Source organism: Macrosteles quadrilineatus, unplaced genomic scaffold (genome assembly GCF_028750875.1).
Source record: "Macrosteles quadrilineatus isolate MER2022 unplaced genomic scaffold, UCM_ALF_1.0 Scaffold_9__3_contigs__length_116548681, whole genome shotgun sequence".
Lineage (NCBI taxonomy): Eukaryota > Metazoa > Arthropoda > Insecta > Hemiptera > Cicadellidae > Macrosteles > Macrosteles quadrilineatus.
In genome coordinates, this window is record NW_026542602.1 from 107,462,709 (window position 1) to 107,485,443 (window position 22,735).

At 30.1% G+C, this 22,735-nt stretch overlaps 1 protein-coding gene across 1 annotated transcript in view; it reads right to left on the minus strand.

Moving 5' to 3' along the window:
* LOC129004399 (allatotropins-like) overlaps window positions 1-22,527 on the minus strand; it is a 45,547-nt gene extending 23,020 nt beyond the window's left edge. The window contains exon 1 of the mRNA XM_054432968.1: window positions 22,489-22,527. The gene's annotated coding sequence lies outside the window, so the exon portion shown is untranslated. The remainder of the gene's footprint in view (window positions 1-22,488) is intronic.
* Between the last annotated feature and the right edge of the window lie 208 nt (window positions 22,528-22,735).

The window sequence follows — 22,735 nt, forward strand, 5'->3', positions numbered from 1 at the left end:
TTATGTGGGTAGAAACACGTGTTAAGTTATCTTTTCTTAGATAAAAACCAAGTGCTGACTTTACAAATTGCCATACAAAAACTTCCTCCGAAATTCGTAGAAAAGTGTGCTGAGCATTTATAATATTTGTGTAGAACTTGTGAATTGTGTTTTTGTGTTAATGGATAAAGATTATGCCAAGTTATTTTTTTAACACTTGCAATAATATAATTTCTTTTCAAAGTAAAAGTAGTCTTTAAATTTCACTTTGCAAACAACTAGGCTATTTTAATTGCAAACTAGTGAACTCTATTCGAAAAGAGCAAGGAAAAAAAGGTACAATACTGACTATTAGTATAATATACAGAATAGTAAAGTAAACTGGCATTGAATTACTTTATATAGGACAGATTTCTGTCCACTAAGATAAACATATTGTTAATGACCTCACAACAACAATACCCACCATTCCTCTTCGCCCATTTTTGTTCTATTTTCAAAACTAAAGAACTTTTTACACTATTTGCGGTAAGGAATGCAATGATTTAAAGAAGAAAAGTGAAATTGAAATACAAAGTATAGACAATTTACAATGTACTTGTACTGCCTTCAAACAAAATTATTTCTTAAAAAAATTTTGGATGCATTATAGTTGACTTTTTTTTATTATTCTTTATTTACATAATTATTGATTTTTAGAATTTGCACCATAATTCTATTTCAAATTTTGCATGCGTATAAGCAGCTAAGTAATTTTCAAGTGTTTATTATAGGATTAGCAAAATGTAAGAAATTGGTAACAAAGGTTGGCCAAATTGTCGTTACATACAACATTAATTTATTCTTCTTGCCTTGGAGCATGGTAAATACAAGGGGATCATTTTATTTTTATGATAAGAACTTCAAATGGACATTCAGTATTAATTCAGGCTAGTCCTAGATGTTGCGGCTTTATACAAAAGTATAATTACAAAAGTATAAGATTACATCCATTTGTGATCAGAGGGATTTGAATCCAGTATCTCAGGGACCTAAGTCCCGTGATCCACCACCAAACCAGCTGATTCCCCATATTATCCTTATTGGAATGAAGTCATAACGAAAGTGGACACAACGATTTTTATAGATTGTAACTACTTGTAAACAAAACTTTGCTTTTAAATACGAGTCAGCAATTTACTACATTGATGGTGATTGATAAAATATAATTTTCAAACAAACTTAGTTGTTAAGATTACAACATTTGGGATTCAGCTCAAAAGTAAAACCCTCAAAGTCCCATACAACTGATTCGATACTTACTCAGCATTATATCTCTAAGCTTACTTTTATGTTGAAGCTGTATTCCTATATGTGATTGTTCCAAAATAGAGAGAAGCTTCTTAAATGAGCTCATTATATGAGAAAAAGCTTCTGCTCATTTTTATCCTTTGTTTTTGACCGTTCAAACCAAATGTTTTATTCATCTTGAGCTCACTCTTTGTTTTACCCCCAAATAATGTTGTCAAAACATTTCTTCAATGTATAAATACATACTTGAACAACATGCAATATCTACAAAAATGGAAATGTTCAATGTTCAGTCCACCTATATTAATTTATAAACCTACAGTGTATTATAATATATGGTAAGGGTCAGGGTCATTTTATTAGTATTTTAGTTTTTAGTGAAAACACAATATTATATGATAAAAGATCTTGGATGTAAGTAAAAAACGTTAAACGGTTATGAGATAAAAGCGTATTTAATTTTTAAGGTACTTTCAATATGACGAATGTTTTATGTAAATATGAATATTCTCGGACAATATCCTGTCCCCCGTGGTACTTTATCTTCACAGTTTAAATAAACAGCGAGCAAAGGCAAGTGTATATACAAATATCCTTAAAAATATACCATGTTTTGTATTTTATTTAAATAATTTATTGTAAAAAATATAAGAATGCAATTAGTTAAACAATAAGGTTTACACGGTAATTAAAAATACAATTTATTTAATAAAAAAACTAGAACCAAGGCACCATAAAAATATTTACCAATTACGAAAACCACAAAAATATGTATGTGTCATTACTCCCTTGAAACGTATTACGTCTAAAAACGCACGAGAAAGTTTTCTCAAAATACCTTAATGAAAGATACATGTTACAAAGTTTATAACTATTGTTTTAAATCCAAAGATATGTTCCTCATAATGTTTTCAAAATTAAAAAGATATTATAGTTTACGCAATTTTTTTTATAATAACTTATTTTCTTACAATGCTCTCATCGTAGTTTTAGACTTCGGTGAAAACTCTCTCGATCTATCCCTTAAGGAAACTAAGAGGATGCCAACAGGTTGTGATAGATGGTCTAATCAACCTGTACCCAATCTTCAGTGCTTGAGTATACTTTGCCTACAATATACTTACTTATCATTTTAAAAACATGTGTCTTTTATAATGCATATCATAAGCACCCAGAACAACATAATGAGTTAACTATCTCTGTCTTTTTTGTTAGTGAAAATGAATATTTAAAAATGAAATTGATATATTACATGTAAATTAAACGATGATTATAATTGTTAGGGCATCCGGTAACGTTCTGTAGTGTTAGTCACGTGATCGAGTTTCCCGGTATAATATGGCGTGTATGAAAATGACAGTATCAGTGTTACTCATCTTCCTGTAACGTCATTCCCAACTAAAAAAAAAAAAAAATACTTTTCCTACAGTCACCCGACAAAGTTGGCTTCCCTGTACTGTTTATAGTACAGAAAGCTGCTAATTGCTGCATATTTATACTTTGCCGTACGGTTTATACTTTGCCGTACGGTTTATACTTTGCCGCACATCAGGATTCCAACCAAACAACACAAAACAGCGTGGTTTTATTATGCACGTAATCCGTGTACGCTTGGACATAGGTTGGCAACACTTAAAGATAATAATTCTATGAGCAGCTGATTGACTATAACTACGATTTAACCTGTCATTTCGTGTTTATAGTTTCGGTATTTCTGAACTTTCTGGACTTTTCTTTTAAACGTTTTTAAAACATTCCTACGATCTTAATAAACAAGACCTTTAAACTATTAACCTTTAAAGCATTTTTTTAGGCGCGGAAACCACTTCAAATTACTAAAACATACGGAACTATATTCTCAAAACGCGGAGCACATTTCTTGCCGAGGAAAAATAGCGGAGTGATACGGACTGCGGGTACTACTTTCTCTAGGGCACCATTTGTGTTGCCAGCTGAACCTAAAAAAGTGTTGTATGGTGTTTGAAAGACTAATTATTTATATGCTTTATAGTGACTGTAGGAAAAATATAATGTATAACACGAGTGAAAAAGGCCTTTGCTGCACTCGAGATCATTCCGCACTCGCCTGCGGCTCGTGCGTAAACATTGCTCTCGTGTGCAGCAAAGTGCCACTTTCACCACTAGTTACACAAATAACTATTTCATACTTTACCTAATTCTTAGATGAGAACAAGTGTAATTCTTAGTTATATATTCCACTAAATGTTTACCTTTGTTTCAGGCGGTTGGGATGTAGTGTACTGGAAGAGAATATAAATTTTGAAGGAAAAAATGTGTTTCTAATAATAAAACTGATTATTCTGTATTTCCATTTCAGCTAAACAAAAATGTTGTAAATTGTAATGTGAGAAATTATTTTTGTAACGATAAATTATTTGGGAAGCGACTTTCCTAGCTGAAATCATTGATCTTATAAATAATCTTAACTTTCTTTCAAACACTTGTGAAATAAATTAAGGGGTTTTCAATGTCAGTTTAAAGGATGCTGAGTACACGGAAGGTTATGTGGGTAGAAACATCAGCTTCATTCATCTTCCTGAGATAAGAACCAAGATCTGACTTAATGAATTACCTAGCAAGAGTTTTTGTAGGAATCTAAATATCCTCTAGTAATGTTTTTTTTTTTTTTTGTTAGTTCATCGACTGTTACATATCAACAACTAAAACGTGCAAAATTTATAATATTACAATCATAAACTAGTAATAATCTTTTTTGTTAAATTAAGAAGTTAACATTTCGCTCACAAAGGGTTATTTTAAGTTTTTTGGAATATCCCCTCCTATAGGCCAACTAATTTAAATAAATTTGTCCAAAAAGATTAGTTGGTTGAATCTTTTACAGCTGCGATGTTTAAACATTTTTAATCAGTGTGGTCTGGTGGGGGAATGTGGGACTTCGGTTCTTGAGATCTTGGGCTTGGCAATACCCGTCAATAGGTATTTTCCTATTGAAATTTCTGCGACAAAGCCTAATGTATAAAATAAATCCCAGCTGATGCCTAGCGTCCTTGGATGTAAATGTGGGCGGAATTATGTTTTGATCAACGCTTTACAAAACAAAAGCTTAAGCTTTAGTACTAATTTGCTTCCAGGTCACATTTGTTATAAATAAATATCCTTTAATTATTTTTAGAATTTACATGAACTAGACATTGACCGATTCTTTGCTAAATTATCGGGGACTACAATGCGAGGTAAGAAAAAAAAAACTAATTCTCAAGAAACTTATTTTTACTGTGAAAAAGATTATTACTTAAGAACATTAATGGTTATTAACTAGTTCAGTCAGTTTATTTGCAATAGTCGTAAGTTGTCAACGCTTTTGTCAAAACAGAACACACACACATTAACAAGTTGTTCTAACCTTGTAAAACATCAAAAAAGCAACTCCTTTTATAACAAGCTGGCAGTAAATGTAGTACATGTTTTTTTATATATATCTGCTTGACCAAAATTTATCATACAAGTGGTTTAAATGGATCTATTTGCAGCTGTGTTTAATATAAACACAACCCATGTATATAGATCTAAAATTATATAACGTTCTTTCCAAAATAAGTTTCTTTTATACATCTGGTAAATTTATTGGTTGTAAAGTAACTATAATTATTATTGATTTACACAACTTATCATATTTATGATACAATTTGTATGGAAAGATTGGTCTATAAAAACGCCACATTAAGGATTGGCTATTGGACACCTATGAAGGAATCCCGACTGTATACATAAGTTATTAAAGCATTCTTGTGTAGATTGCTTCATATATTCATTGATAAGACTATGAATATTTTCTACCTCGGAACAAGGGATGGTTTTCACGAAAACTTCTTTTTTTTATTCCTTTTTGCAGCAAATTCCTCGCTTAAGATTAAATAAATTCGTATCGTCTGTCTGATAACATGTTTGACAGTATTTTATGATGTTACTGGACGTGTGGAAATACATATCTGCTGGTAATCATACATAAGTATGTTTCATATTTTAAACAAACTAAGCATCGTCGAATAGTGCTCGGTCCCCTGATACCTGGGCTTAAATAAGAAAAAAACTTTTCTAAAAACGGTGTCGTATTGTCAAATCTTATAACGAACTGTATTTCTAGTTGGGATTGTTCGAAAGTAGGGAGATTCTTTTACAATGAGCTCGTTACATGAGGAGACCCTTCTGCTTTTCTGAGCATTCGTTTTTGACATTTCAAACCACATGTTTTATTCATCCCTAGCACCTTCATTGTTTTAACCCCAAATAATTGTTATCAAAAAATATTTCTTTTGCGAACTGATATAAATATATTTCAATTTACGATGCAGTACACATTACATTTTTGAGATGAAATGGCTGAAAATACACTTAAACAAATTAAGGATAAGGTTCCTTGTTTTGTAAGATCCAGTGTATTAAAAGAGTTTTTATCTTACAATAAACAACTGTTTGGTTGTGAATTATTCTATATTTTAATCAGTCGAAAGTAGAATATTGTTCGTGAAATGCAAAAGTATAAACTTGTTTTAACCCTACGAGGAATTGTGCTAAGAACGAGATGTATTGGGATGAAATTCAGTTTTTTTTTTCATTTTTTCCAATTATATTGTACCTTAATTTAAGTGTGCAACTAAATGGGTTGAAATGTATTTAAAATGCTTAACTTTGAACAGAACCAACCTAAGATTCAATAGTAATAAACCAAGAAACTCATTAGGCTTTGGGGCATCACATAAAATAAAAATAAAAATAAAAGATTAATGTTACTAACGGAGATAACAGTATAATGGTGTCTAAAATAGTAAATACACAACCATTTATATAAGTCCAGACAATATATAATGATATATAAATGACATAGTAAAGTCGCTTGATGATAAACCCACACATGATTAGAGGTCTTCCAGATCCTGAGCTTTGTAAATATTGGACGCCATTTAAGTTTAATATTTGCTATTCCTTTTTATAAGTCTCAAATACAAACGATTAAGACAAAATCCTTGAAACAGAAAGCTGACCAAACAAGGTAACTGTTTCTACAGGTTCTACGTTTGGTACTTTCAAACAAACTTAGATCTCAACTTTTGTAAGGATCACAAGGTTAAATGTTTATTTAAAGTTTATAGAGAAGTGCAAACTAAATGCTTACACCTGCAATCGTCTAGAACTCATCAAGATTATTCTTTCCAAGGATATTTCTCGTCCTTGTAAATCACAAGGTGAAAGTTTTTTTCACTAAAAGTTTATCAGAATGTCCTACACGACGACATTTTGTATTAGTATCTAATTTTATAGTAATTGCATTGTCACTTCTATACGAAAAGCGATTATTAATTTAATCCTAAACAGTGAATTTAAATAACAATTTAATACAGAAAAAACTTTATTAACATTACAATATTTCTGGAAATTCTAAAGAATTATTTCTGTATTGCAGCTTAATTTTGCTTTTTCCTTCTAGCTTTCCATCTAGAGCTTTTTCTAGAGCTTGCATGTTCTAAGAATTGATTAGGAGCATCCTTAAAAAATCCTAGTAATTTATAAGTACTGGTTGCCGAAAACACATTTTTTAGGCTACTATGCAAGTGTATACATGTAAGGTATAGTTGTACTAATATAAATGGCGTACACAAAATTTGACGACTAAACCAAATTAAATAATGGAACAAATAATTGGAGTATATATATCCTAAAATTTATTTATGGAAAAATATTTGTTTGTTCACAATAGTAAATAACTAAAGGCTTTTGTAATTACCCTTAAAAGTTATATTATATTAATATGTTTAAAAAGATTATAATGTTAGTATTAATTAAAACAATGTTTTACAACGGTTTAAAACATTTACATTTGTGTGGTGTATTATCATACTTTACAAACTAAGTTTAAACCATAAATTAGTGTGAATTCTTTGCTGAAGGGTGTTTGAAGTTTGTAATTGTTTAAGATTATTTGTCAATACGACAATGCATTAATTGATTCACTTAGTTACAACGATAAAATGTTACACTGATAAAATTATTTTAGTCGGCCGATCAACAATATTGTTACAGGCTATGCCAAACAGTGAACAAGCATTAAATACATAGATTATAATGAATGTTTTTTCATTAGCTGTTAGAGTATCCATTTAGCATTGAAAAGTATAACTTAAATAAATATCTCAAATAAGTGGAAAACTAAGTACTTAAGAATAACATTTCAACACAAATCTTAAATCTAGGATTGATATTAAGATAGAAGTGTTAATTGAAATATTATATTTTAATAAGAAGACTCAAGAAAACACTTTGCAGCTTCTCGCGCTTTCCTGTTGTTGATTGAAATTAAATATTCACCTCTGCAGTCGTGGAATGTTTATAATTAAAATAGTTTCAGTCAAACTTATAGGAATATATAGCATCCTTGTCGTATAATTGTTTAAAGAAAACAAAATTATGTAGGACTTATGTTTAACCTTTTTAATTCCCTCAATATCTTGGAGAACCAATAATATATTCTCCTTAGAGAACCAAGGACAATTAGTGTCCTTGGCACTCTTACATGAAATAAGCCGTTTTTATTGGTTTAAGTTATAAAAATTTAAATGGCTGCCATTTTAAAACAGAAATATGTATTTTAATTTTTTATTTATTTCTTTTTACTTTATAAAATGGTAACAAAGATTTCCCAAATAGTTTTTAAGAAATACAATTTTAAACACTTGTGGATATATCGCTAACGGGGCATTTTTGGATAAAAGGACAATTCCTGATTTTTGTTTAATTTTGACCCATTAAACCCAATAAGAAATTATTTCTTTAATGACTTATGGGAAACCCTGTATATTAGTCAGTAACAATGGTTGTTAACGATTTATAGATTGTCTTTATCGTACTGTTATCAAAGTAAATGTTTGTCAATTACATTCTGTATTGATATTGGGCATTTTACTACTTCTTGTGATGGAAAAATAAACCATTCCAAATGTGTCATAAAGAGTGATAAGACTTGGGCTGGGCTCACGCTATGCCCAGTTGCTGAGGAAGGGGGAATTATATTCAAAGAAATACAACTAACGTGGACTAACTCAATTTATAGCTTTAAAAAAGTTATTAGATGTGTTTTCAATAATTGCACTTTCCTCGCATCTCTGTGATACCAACTTAATAAACTACACAAAATGTACGAGTGACGAGGACTAAATACCTCATTTAATAAACCAAGATTTAATTAGTCTAAGATTGAAGCAGAACACTAATGTTTGTATCGGAAACGCCCTTCGATACATTAATGGTTATCACTGTTATGTTGATGTAATGAGGCATATTCTAATTAATATTTGATTGGTATATGAAAGTTTTTAAATACCTAAAAATGGCAGATGGAGCAAATTCGTACATTAATACACGTGAATTAAGAACAATTGTTGATTAATTGTTGGTTATTTACCCAGTGGCAAGAAGAAGAAAATTGAATTATTAACTTGTTTGATAGCCTTTTTTCTTGCAAGATTTTAGAAGTCCCCTCCAATATATTTCGCCCTAGTGTGTGGCTTCAGGGGAAATTTTTTTTACATATTATATAACATTATAAAGAGATTCTCCCTTAAGATTCCACGTGGCAAATTATATTGGAGGAAACTTATAATATTCTTTAAGAACCAAGGCTATCAAACAAGGTAACGAATAATTCGGTTGTTTATATCTCACAACTCTTTGTATAGTACTACTACAAACATTTTTACCATAACTATAACATGTTTTTTTTAAGCTATGTCTTTTGTTTTGATCACCAAATTTCAAGTTTTATCTCGTTATTGGTGTATAATGACGAATTGCATGCTTATAAACCATGATTTAATTAATCTAAGATTGAAGCAGAACACTAATGTTTGTATCGGAAACGCCCTTCGGTACATTAATGGTTATCACTTAACTTATGTTGATGTAATGAGGCATATTCTAATTTCCTGTATATGAAATAAGCTATTACCGTAGGTCTCATGGTAAGACCTGGACCCAGGACCAATTTACTTTTTAGTTATATGTCCCTAGAGGCCAAAAACACATTTCATTTAAATTCAGGTACATATAATATATTAAATGCAGTATCTAATGTATACATAAATATATTTATATACTATATATGTGTGTCCATAAGCATGATAACTCGACCAACTTGATTTTATTTCGAAGAAATAAGTACTAACGTGTACATTTACGTTTATTCGAACGAGTTCACGAACCAGAGCGATAGGACCATGGGAATGGGTTTTTGCGGGGGATGTATGGGGTAAACATTTGTTTTTCTCATTTTTGACCCCCAAAACATAACATTTTCCAATTTCTAATGAAATTCCAATTTCATTATCCATTTTGAAGAGCTTGAAAACCTAATAATTCAGTGCATTGAAAATTATAGTTAATTATTAGGCACGGAAAAATACAAAAAACGATAGTTTAAAATCACCATGTTATTTTTATGAAGAATAAATTAACTGTTGGAGTTCGCTTTTTATGATAATATTTTGATAAAAATTGGCAAATGCATTCATTTCATACTAACATTTTACTGAAGACTCACGTTATTAACCTCCCTGTAGCAACAAACTCTCGTTATAAACCTAATGTAATTGAAGTAGATTTAATTGAAAATCAAATCAGCAAATGGGAATTCGCTTAGTCTACAGGTTTGCTTTGGCAGGGGTATTTGAGACACTTAATATGAGACACTTAGCAGTATATAAATATACCATTTTCAACGTAAAATGGTAAATTGGATTGTCATTTTACTTCTTTGAATAAAAACATATTCAGCACAACGTAATACGTCAAAAACTAACCTGGATATAATCATTTAAAGTGATGAAAATAAAAACTAATAGCAATGTGAAACAAATGGAAATCATTTATTATGGTTGCTCTCTAGGGATCAGTGTAAAGGTTTGGTCAGGACAAGGTGACAAATAGTCTCACTGAATAATTACATCTTGTGGGGAGCTTTTCACTGAAATAATCATTTCACTAGAAACCAAATTCCCAGTAACAACGGATGGTAATGAATTTAAAAAATTTTATAAGGTTTACGTAGTTGTTTACACGAGACTCTTGCTACTTTGATGAATTACATTATAGGACCATTTAGCGTTCAAAGTGAAACGTGTAACATTGTTACCGATCAATTATGTTCAACTAGAATAGAATGTATGAGCAAGAGAGCTGGAACTGACTCCTGATGGTCCACCCCCCATGGGAGATTGAAATTCAACTTGCTCATGGACTAATTTTATTCAATATTCAAAACAAATTAACCGGGTTTCAGTTTTCTAGCTAATGTTGACTACGAGTATTCACCAATACTGTTGTTTTCCGTCTGTAAATAAATAAATAAATAAATATATAAATAAATAAATAAATAAATGAATGAATGAATGAATAAATGAATAAATAAATAAATAAATAAATAAATAAATAAATAAATAAATACTAAGGCCTGTGCAGGTATTTCTGCAAGAACTTTGTACAGCCGCGATTCTGTAACGGATGAATCTTTTGAGACGCGGTGTCCGGCAATGAACTTCACTTGAGCAGACCTTTAATATGATATGCATATCAACCTATGCTTACATTAAAAAATTATGTACCTACTCCTCATGGGTCGTTTCCTGGTAGAGGTCAAAAAATGTTAATGCTTGCAAAAATTAGTTGTCTTACATATAAGTTGATGTGAAAGGTTTGAATTTTCTAACAGATTTAGTTAAAAAGATATTAAGCCGTTTCTAGACTTTTTTGTCACCCTGTATGTGACTATGACTTCAATACTCGTTGCAGCAAAACAAACGATTTTTCTATTATGATCTACGGATTAATATACGACATCAACTACACAATAAATCAGAAAAGCTTAATTTAAGACAAATCACACGTCTTTCTTCATAAAGATGGAAAAACTGCTTGTTACATCATGTGCCACTATTTTATTCCTAAAGTCGAATGGGATGGAAAGTATTTTTATTTTTCCATTCCAATGATATATAAATTACAGCCTGCAATAACTTCTTTCCAGTCCGGTACGCCTCACCATCGGATGGTCTCAGCTAAGTCCTCAGGCAATGCTATAAAACTTCATTGCAATTGTAAACTTTCTTTTCAATTTCAAACTTTTGATTGCTTTTTATTAAGCTATTTATTCTGTTTAAATTACTTTGCGTTTATTTTGACTTAAGATCAGCTTGAACTGTACGAATTGTTTTAATTGTACATTTTCATTCTTGACAATAAAAACTAAAATTATAGATACTGTAGTGCAAGTTCAACTTATGAATGTCTGTGCACTAGTAAAATGTTTAAAGTTGTTTTGTGTAAGGGTATTTTCAGAAGGGTTTGTGTTTTTAGTCTACTTATTTATTTACTCTTGGACAAGCTATTATATTTTTTGTAATTAAAAGTAATCCAAACCGAAAATAATAACAATTATATTCAGTAGAGACCATACGCTAAATGAAGTGAATTGATTTGACTTAGTAAAAGGCAGTAATCTTATAGTAATATTCCAATCGTGGTTTGCTTTTAATATAGTTTACTGATATAGGTTTAAGTTTCACGTAATAAATTTGTTAGTTTGTTTTCTCTCAATTTCCTGATATAAGAATGGTTCTTGAGGTAATGAAATTCAGAGGTATTTAAGAACTGCGCACACTAAAGAACAAAGTACCCTACTTTATGCCAGAAAATTAAACATAGTAATTAACCATAAGGGGTTGTACAACAGTTGTGTAGAACTATGCATGACAATTCTGATCCAAATCATCCTTGGGTCAATGGTTCAGTCTCATTTCCCATCCTTAAAAAATCCAAAACGTAAAATATTCGTCAAATGTATTTAAACTAAATTAAAACTTTTTAAGTGGATTCAATTTAAGTTTAGCGTTTGTCTATGTTTGTAATCATAGATAGCCTAGCTAAATTAAAAGAGGTTCGAACAAGGCCCGTGTTAATATTATTTAGATTCGCCTATTAGATTACCTTCTTTCATATGTATTTACCGTCTTGTGATTCAAATGTAGTAAATATATTATTTTTAGTGTTGTTAGACGTATAATTTGTTTTTTTATGTATATATTTTAACTAGGGTGAAATATTCAACTAGTAAAAGAGTTTTTAAATCACAACCATTAAATTTAATTGCAAGAGAAATGTGATAAATTTTTCACTTACCAGAACGCTTGACGATTTATATGAGTTTTATTTACGATATTTCAAGTATATTTCTAACAAATTTAGTTTCGAGTTATTATACCCCTTCATATTGTGAATCATATATTTAAAAATATTTGGCGATTATAACACTGAGAGTAAATAAAAATACGTCTAACAACACTTGATTCTTATATTTACACTCTTACTTAATTTAAAACACATAAACTATTGTGTTTGACCTTGGCATGAAAATGCCTGTACAATAAAATACACTCATAAACTTAATCCAAACTTGTTTCAGTATTACTATAAAAGAAACTACGAGATTAAGTGATTTGGAATCAGTTTTAGGATTACTCAAAAGTATACCAAGCGAAAATACCTTATTCAATTTTCAAACCTAACTTGCTTAAATTGAAACTACTCTTTTCAAAGTTAATAAAAAGGTCGTAGGCGAAGCTATGTTCTCACGCAGGTTCTAAGTGCTTTTATTGATTTTCCGGTTAATAATATAAGACCAAGTCACTTAGGTCTCTGTGGACCTGCACTTAGTCTGACTTATTGTGTTATTGACATCAGTCAGTTCTTGGAAAACAACGTGTCTGTTGGTATATAGCGCATCACACTAGTGCTCACGCAATTTCTTAATTCGCCTTTTTATGACTGGACACGTTAACTTATATATGTATATACAAATAGGCGTTAACTAACTATTTCTTTTTTAAATTAGAAGGATTCATTGAAAATGTTTTTATTACTTAATCAATATTGATTAAGGGTGTTAATGATCAAATCAAATCAGTTATTTATTTTCACAATAAGTAAACAAACATAATAAAAGATTTTCAAAATATAAAATACAAAGATAATAGTACTTATGTAGGAGCATAAAATAAAATGTTTACGAACAATTAAGATAATGTTGAATTAAAAAAGTTATTAATTATATGATCAATTAATCAATTGTCTTATAGTTCACTAATAAAATAGCTTCAGATTTAAAATTGTTTAGTGATAATAACAAGTTAAAAATATAGTAGGCCAGTATGAGAATATATACAAATGCATAAAAAAGGATTAGTATTATTAATCCATACTCCTAAACAAAAAAAATGGTCTTGTAGATAATAACTGAGTAAAAGGATGTTTCAATTAAGGACATTTAAAAAAATACGTTAGTGTGCTTTTGTAAAAATACAAAACACAGTTGAAAAAACCAAACAGTTGAATCAAAGTTTTTATAAATTCAAAGTATTTATAAGTGTAATATTACCTTTGTTGTAAGAATATCAAGGCCAATCCGTACAGTGTTAAATATTTGCTATGTTGCTGGTAGGTGTGCTGATAGGAAAAAGTAGGATAGTTGTTTAACTTCTGAGGATTTTCAAACCATCGATCATTTTCAGATCATTTCGTGTATTAATGAACCGCTTATTAAATATTAAATCATAAAAAAACACTTTCATACTCATTTTATTTTGATATGAAATTTTATGATTTAGAGTCAAGTATGAAATCATGGATTACCACATTTATGTTGCAATATTAAAATGAAGATTATTGCTTCAAAAGAGTGAACTATGAAAACTGAGCCATAGAATATAGAGTAGTTTTATTGGTAATTTTATTGATACAAATCGTACATAATTAAATAAAATCGTTGTTTTAAATGTGAATATGATTTGTTTTGGATAACTGGTGAAAAATAGATTACTCAAAAACTACGCTCATCTATCAGTTATAAATATAATTTAAATTAGCTTGCCAAATACTTTTATATTTGTGTTATTGTGAATAATCTTAATCATCCATGACCGCAAGACATGTGTTTTGACAATTCCTAGATCATACCTATACATTTCAACTACAAGTTTTAATGTGGATAATTTCAACGGGTGTAAAAGAAATGTTTAGTTTGAAGAAAATTGTCCTATTTCCAAATTCTTTGAATGTTTCTTGATTCTTTAAAAAATAATAATATAAAGTTGACTTGTAAGAAGGTTGTGGCACAAAGACTTTAATTGAATCTCTTATTAACGCAAGTAAACCATTTTAACAACAAGCTCCAAGACTCTTTATCCGCCTTCACTCTTAAATTAAAACCTTATCGTCTTGTTGACACTTGGCTAGTACTGAAATTTCCTAGATGGAAAAATTTTATGACGCAACATTATAAAACAGCTTGCGGTCCCTACATTGTTGCTGACGGAATGTTAGGGCTGGTAATGTATGTGTTTGCGTCCGTTAACATGTTGTAAACATGTGATAACGTTTGATGACAAAACAAATGTTTTTAATAATTATGTCCATACCGTTTTTCTACAAAAATAAATTATTAAGTAAAACATATTTGGTAAGTAATGTATGCTATGTTTATATTTATAGTAACAGTTTTATCAATACATTGTTTCTACATATACCACAATCTATATAAATGTTATTCTTTAAAAGGGTTTCTATTAAAAACTTAAATATCACCAACACAGAAAAAACCTGTAGACTAAACGTATTTCCATTTACCTGGATGCATTTTTACACAAATATTCCCTTAAAATTTTCAGATTTATTTCCTACTTAGGTACTTAGGTTTGCTGCTACAGGGAAGGTAGCACGTGTGTTTTTGTTTATTGAAATATTACTAACTTAGTATGGAACACACAAAATTGCCAAATTCGATTAAAATATACCCATAAACAAGCGAAATACAGCAGTTTAATAAATCTCCACAAAAATAACGAAGGGTATTAAAAATTTACAATTTGTTGAATTATCTCCATAACCGTTAGGCATACAACAACGCTTAAATGTAACAAATTTTAAATTTTTAAGCTGAAATTTTTTTTTTTGGGAAAGAAATGTTGAGTTTTTTAGTTTTAGGGTCAAAAATGGAAAAATGCCGTTTTTACCACATTAACCCCATTCCCATAGTTTGAACATGCTGGTTCGCAAACTCGTAGTATGAATTTTAACGCATAGTGTTGGTCTCTGTGGAATTTAAAACGAACAAGTCAATCGGTCCCGGGTCTAGGTCTTATCATGAGACCTACGGCAATAACTTATCCCCTATATGGGAAATTCGCTAAAGAAATGTTTAAGAGTATAGGCCTTACATATTTTGGTAGACTGAATAGCTCGCAACACATACTAAACTTCGGTTAGTATTTTATAGATATATGTTAAGATTTACTAGAGGACCTTGTGCTGTTTACATAAGTCCGCAGCGTTGTTTTTTACCTATCAATACAGTATCTTAAAATCAACTGATTCAAATTATCGATATCTCAAATTAAATCCTTTATTTCTAGGAGCACTTTAAGACCAAGACATAAAAAAAAACTAAAATAACAATGGAGTTACGTATCATTGATTGCAGATAAGTCCTAAAATAATTATTATGATACGTCCTACTTCAGGTACGTCCGATCTTAACAATAAATAACTCAAATCAAAGCTGGTATTTCACTGAAGGTTCTTAGACTAAAATATATGGGATGATGTAACTAGAACTAGAGAAATAAAAAACTGTAATAAAATTTTTTTTCCATATGAGAATTTGAAAAAATATAAAAATTTATATTTTTTGGTCGAGTTATACAGTATATAAATAAATGATAATGCTTGATGACAAATCTGTGCTTGCATACCTTTAATATTATCCAAATATGAAAATCGGTCGAGTAGAAGAGCTAATCGAACTCGGAAAAGAAAACCCAAATTTAAATCCCACAAGAAATGGACAGGGAAGAACTATACGTCAGAAAAATTTATGCCCATGCTTGGTGGCAAATCTGTGCGGGCATACCTTTAATGTATGACCAAAACTATGAAAATCGGCCGGGTAGAAGAGACGAACCGACTTAGAAAGGCTCGCGTAACCTTAATAGAAAGGAATTAAACACGCTTAATGTCCTTTAAACTTGAAAATTGAAGCTAACAAGGTCTTCGAAACTATGGTTCTTTAACTACATAAAAAATCACTTGGCAATACATAAGATAAAATAATCTACTATTGTATGTATTAGTTTTCCTGCCTCTTATGCGTATCAAAATTTTATGTTGTCTACAATGGTTAAAAATAATGATTAGAACGATAACATATATGAGTGAGAGTATTATGTGCCAGATATTGATATTTAACGTTTCAAGTATAAAAAGCCTTACTATAAAACCTTGCAGTTTCATACATTATTTTTAATACGGGGTTTGGTTCAATTGTATAGAAAAAGCCGATAGTTAAGTAAAAAGTAACCTTAGCATACAAGTAGCGATAATAATTTAAAAAAATCTTAAATTGTTTAACAATAGAAAAGGATTGGTTTTAAGTAAGTTATGCAAGCTAAAGCTTCTCTTTAATGTAAATCCTGACATTATCTTTGCGTGGGATATGTAAATTGCTATTCGACTAAACATACAACTTCCATTATTTTCGTTTAAAAATGTCGTACAGATTAATTTAGACTAGACCATAATACCCCAGCGGCATCAAACCTGCAGACTAAGCCAATTAAAATTTGCCTCATTGGATTTTTACTTGAATATTTTCCACAAAAACTCAAAAACAACGCTCATCTATCAGTTATAAATATAATTTAAATTAGCTTGCCAAATACTTTTATACTTGTGTTATTGTGAATAATCTTAATCATCCATGACCGCAAGACATGTGTTTTGACAATTCCTAGATCATACCTATACATTTCAACTACAAGTTTTAATGTGGATAATTTCAACGGGTGTAAAAGAAATGTTTAGTTTGAAGAAAATTGTCCTATTTCCAAATTCTTTGAATTTTTCTTGATTCTTTAAAAAATAATAATATAAAGTTGACTTGTAAGAAGGTTGTGGCACAAAGACTTTAATTGAATCTCTTATTAACGCAAGTAAACCATTTTAACAACAAGCTCCAAGACTCTTTATCCGCCTTCACTCTTAAATTAAAACCTTATCGTCTTGTTGACACTTGGCTAGTACTGAAATTTCCTAGATGGAAAAATTTTATGACGCAACATTATAAAACAGCTTGCGGTCCCTACATTGTTGCTGACGGAATGTTAGGGCTGGTAATGTATGTGTTTGCGTCCGTTAACATGTTGTAAACATGTGATAACGTTTGATGACAAAACAAATGTTTTTAATAATTATGTCCATACCGTTTTTCTACAAAAATAAATTATTAAGTAAAACATATTTGGTAAGTAATGTATGCCATGTTTATATTTATAGTAACAGTTTTATCAATACATTGTTTCTACATATACCACAATCTATATAAATGTTATTCTTTAAAAGGGTTTCTATTAAAAACCTAAATATCACCAACACAGAAAAAACCTGTAGACTAAACGTATTTCCATTTACCTGGATGAATTTTTACTTAAATATTCCCTTAGAATTTTTAGATTTATTTCCTACTTAGGTACTTAGGTTTGCTGCTACAGGGAAGGTAGTGACGTGTGTTTTTGTTTATTGAAATATTACTAACTTAGTATGGAACACACAAAATTGCCAAATTCGATTAAAATATACCCATAAACAAGCGAACTACAGCAGTTTATTAAATCTCCACAAAAATAACAAAGGGCATTAAAAATTTACAATTTGTTGAATTATCCCCATAACCGTTAGGCATACAACAACGCTTAAATGTAAAAAAATATAAATTTTTAAGCTGAAAAAAACTTTATTTGGAAAGAAATTTTGAGATTTTGAGTTTTAGGGTCAAAAATGGAAACATGCCGTTTTTATCACATAAACCCCATCCTCATAGTTTGAACATGCTGGTTCGCATACTCATAGTATGAATTTTAACGGATAGTGTTGGGGTCTGTGGAATTTAAAACGAACAAGTCAATCTAGGTCTTATCATGAGACCTACGGCAATAACTTATACCCTATATGGGAAATTCGCTAAAAAAATGTTTAAGAGTATAGGCCTTACAGATTTAGGTAGACTGAATAGCTCGCAACACCTACTAAACTTCGGTTAGTATTTTATAAATATATGTTAAGATTTACTAGAGGACCTTGTGCTGTTTACATAAGTCCGCAGCGTTGATTTTTACCTATCAATACAGTCAATACCTATCTTGAACTCAACTGATTCAAACTATTGATATCTAAAATTAAAGCCTTTATTTCTAGGAGCACTTTAAGACCAAGACATAAAAAGAAAAACTAAAATAACAATGGAGATACGTATCATTGATTGAAGAAGAGTCCTAAAATAATTATTTTGATACGTCCTACTTCAGGTATGTCCGATCTTAATAATAAATAACTCAAATAAAAGCTGGTATTTCACTGAAGGTTCTTAGGCCAAAATATAGGGGATAATGTAACTAGAACTAGTGAAATAAAATACTGAATTAAAAATTATAGTGTTTATTGTGAGAATTTGAAAAAATATCTCATTTATATTTTTTGGTCGAGTTACACAGTATATAAACGAATGATAATGATTGATGACAAATCTGTGCTTGCATACCTTTAATATTATCCAAAAATGAAAATAGAAGAGCTAATCGAACTCGGAAAAGGAAACCCAAATTTTAATCCCTCAAGAAATGGACAGGGAAGAACTATATGTCAGATAAATGTATGCCCATGCTTGGTGGCAAATCTGTGCGGGCATACCTTTAATGTATGACCAAAACTATGAAAATCGGCCGGGTAGAAGAGACGAACCGACTCAGAAAAGCTCGCGTAACTTAAATAGAAAAGAATTAATACGCTCAATGTCCTTTAAACTTAAAAATTGAAGCTAACAAGCTCTTCGAAACTATGGTTTATTAACTACATAAAAAAACACTTGGCAATACATAAGATAAAATAATCTACTATTGTATGTATTAGTTTTCCTGCCTCTTATGCGTATCAAAATTTTATGTTGTCTACAATGGTTAAAATTAATGATTGGAACGATATCATATAACATATATGAGTGAGAGTATTATGTGCCAGATATTGATATTTAACGTTACAAGCATAAATAGCCTTACTATAAAACCTTGCAGTTTTATACATTATTTTTAATACGTGGTTTGGTTCAATTATATACAAAAAGCTGATAGTTAAGTGAAAAGTAACCTTAGCATACAAGTAGGGAAGATAATAAAAAAATCTTAAATTGTTTAACAATATAAAAGGATTGGTTTTAAGTAAGTTATGCAAGCTAAAGCTTCTCTTTAATGTAAATCCTGACATTTTCTTTACCTTTCTTTGCGTGGGATATGTAAATTTCTATTCGACTAAACATACAACTTCCATTATTTTCGTTTTAAAATGTCGTACAGATTAATTTAGACTAGATTATAATACCCCAGCGGCATCAAACCTCCAGACTAAGCCAAATTAAATTTGCCTCATTTGATTTTTACTTGGATATTTTCCTAAATATGTCCAATTTATTTGCTATCAAAATTTATTTTCTAGTTGGGTTAGTTTAACAAATACTTAACTGTTAATGTATTTGGAAAGATTATAAATAGGGTTTAAAGTAAAACTTAAGTAGGTAAAATAAATGAATGGGACAAGTTTTATTAACATAAACCGGGAAACTACAACAGTCTAGTTATGTTCTATAAAAATCGCGTTTAGAGTTTACATTTTTTGTGTTTTTAAATGCACTTTGTATTTATTAACCATACAAACCACTTTTAAATACAATTTTCTTTTGTATTTTGAGCTTTAAAAATTGCCCAGAGAGATATTTGGAAGTTCTATGACTTAAGGGTTAAAAATGACAAACCCCGATTTTTACTACATAAACCCCACACATAGCTCTGTTCCCATAGTCACTCATGCTGGTACTCTTAACTCATTCGCAAATAGATGTAACTTTTTCATACCTTTGTACCAAGTTTGATCGAAATGGGATCATTTTTACTCGAGTTACTGCGCTAATGGGCAGACATATAATACATTTTAGCTTATGGTGTTTTTGGTCTATGGGGACATCGAAACGCGGAAGTGTTTTAGACTTGTGACAAGGTCTTACAATGAGACTTACGGTAATAGCTTATCTCCTAATATGTGGGAAATTCACTAAATACATATGGAATATCAAACCCTTTGGCAAAATGTGATGTTCATGAGAAATTCTTCTAAAGAATTGTTAATATTATATTAGTTTATAGATTAAAGAGTTTGGTTATCAAGCATTTATAATTGGGTTATAACTTAAACATATATGTCCAAAATGTTAAATTAAAATTTCCTCTTTACGTACTTAATTAAAGAACGTCTACATAACTAGGAATATGATAGAAAATAATCCCTTAAATAATATATTAATTTCTTTTATTTTTAGCAGGCCAATGTCAACGATTATTTTTTATTATTTTATTATTTTTTGTTTATTATTTTTGTTTATTATTTTTGTTTATTATTTTGTTTTTTTTTATTAAAAAAAACTAAAAACTACCAAATTACGGGAGTTCACAGTGTTTTGTGGTAATAATGAAATAATATATAGTATTGGAATTGGAAATCAGAAATAGGTCAAGTAATTTGTTTTAAATGAAGAATTTAAGGTATTTTATTAGTTGTGTCGTTACATGAAAGATAAATTAAACTGCTAAAGTTGATTTCCTATAAATAATAAATCAATACTTCTGGGTATACCTTTTGTTTAAGATATTGTATATACATGTTTTACTTGGTTTCGCGATGGGTCGAAATAATATAAATTACCTAAAAAATCACCGATTATTATAAATAAATAGTATTGATGGAAATTCCCTAAACCACCCATAACATCGATATAAAATACAATTATATATATAAATGGATTTAGTCTTTTACTTTTTGGATTTTCTTAGGGATTGATCGTCTTAAATTAGGATATAATTCTACAAATATTTCAGTTGTTTACAGTAACTACACTCCACAACACAGTAAATATTTTGACAATATCCGCCGTGTTTGGATAGCGCTAACGACCGGAGCTGGGTGTGTCCGAGGTATCTATATGTAAACAGCTCTGAGTTATTAAAATGTGTAACTTAACAGATTAAAAATATGTATAGTTAAAAGAGTGAGTAAATAATAAACTAAGTAGCTAAAACTGAGGTTCACGTTATAAACGGGCATTTAATTAATGATTAAATAAAAAAGTGAAAAAAGGACTGTATCAGTTTTTCAAATACTTGGCTGAAATAATAAACTGTTAATCATCCTGTGATAAGAAAATAGTCTTTTCAAACGTGTTTAGGCACATTTGACACGTTTGGGATTGTACAAAAACAGAAGATAAACATTTAAAAAAACATTCTATTTTTATAGGAGAATTCTAAAGGTGGAATCTTCAAAAGCTGGTCAGCTTAAACGGCAGTACTAATTTTGATATTACTGATTTTGTGATTTGAATTGTATTTGCTTACAAAAAAAAATTTAAAAGGAAATTGATTACTTTAAAAACTTCAGTACCCTGAAAGGGATTTATTAACTAACTGGCGATGATGCTTGTATGTGAAAAATGGTAAAACTTAATGCTCATGTACCTAATATTGTGCTCTGTTAATAAGATTGTTGTTAAAATTAAGAATGAAAAGAGAAAAACAGAAATTATGGAAACAAAAAAGGGCTGATTTAAAATTATATGGAATTAAAAGATAAATTTAACTGAGTCCTATATTTTTAGCGTATAAAAAGTGGAGTATGATTAAAATGGTTATAAAAGTGTTTTGTTTTTTAATCAAACAGTTTCCGTATATTTTAGTCATGTTCTTTTTTATCAGTTTATTAATTAGTATTAGGTGAAAATTTAGTTGTTTTTTTTATAAAACCGTAAGTGTTTTTTATCAAACAGTTTGTGTGTTGGTTTTAATGATAGAGTTTTAATCAGTTAGTTATTATTCGGAGTGAAACGTGTTTGCTGCTAATATAACTAATGTAGCTGCTAATATGCTCTTAATATAGGACACATTTCACCCGTTGGCTTAACCTTTTACTTAGAGAAAAATAAATCCACACAGAGTGTCTTATCTGACTCCAGAGTGGTTTACCCTGCTTCAAACCACGTGTTGAACTCACCAAAATCAGACGCGCTCCTCTCTTAGTCAAACACCGCACTGGAATGGACGATGGGAGCGTCTGGGTTGCGTTTTGTACGGGCTCAACCCGCGTGCGCGTGTCCATCCTCCTCCCACTGCTGTCCCTACCCTACCCTGCAACTATTACACCCTCACAATCCTTCCAGGAGCCTTCTAGGCGGAGTGCCGCTGGTAAACATCCTTGTATCTACCTCCTCTCGGGACGTATCATTTGAATAATGGGATTG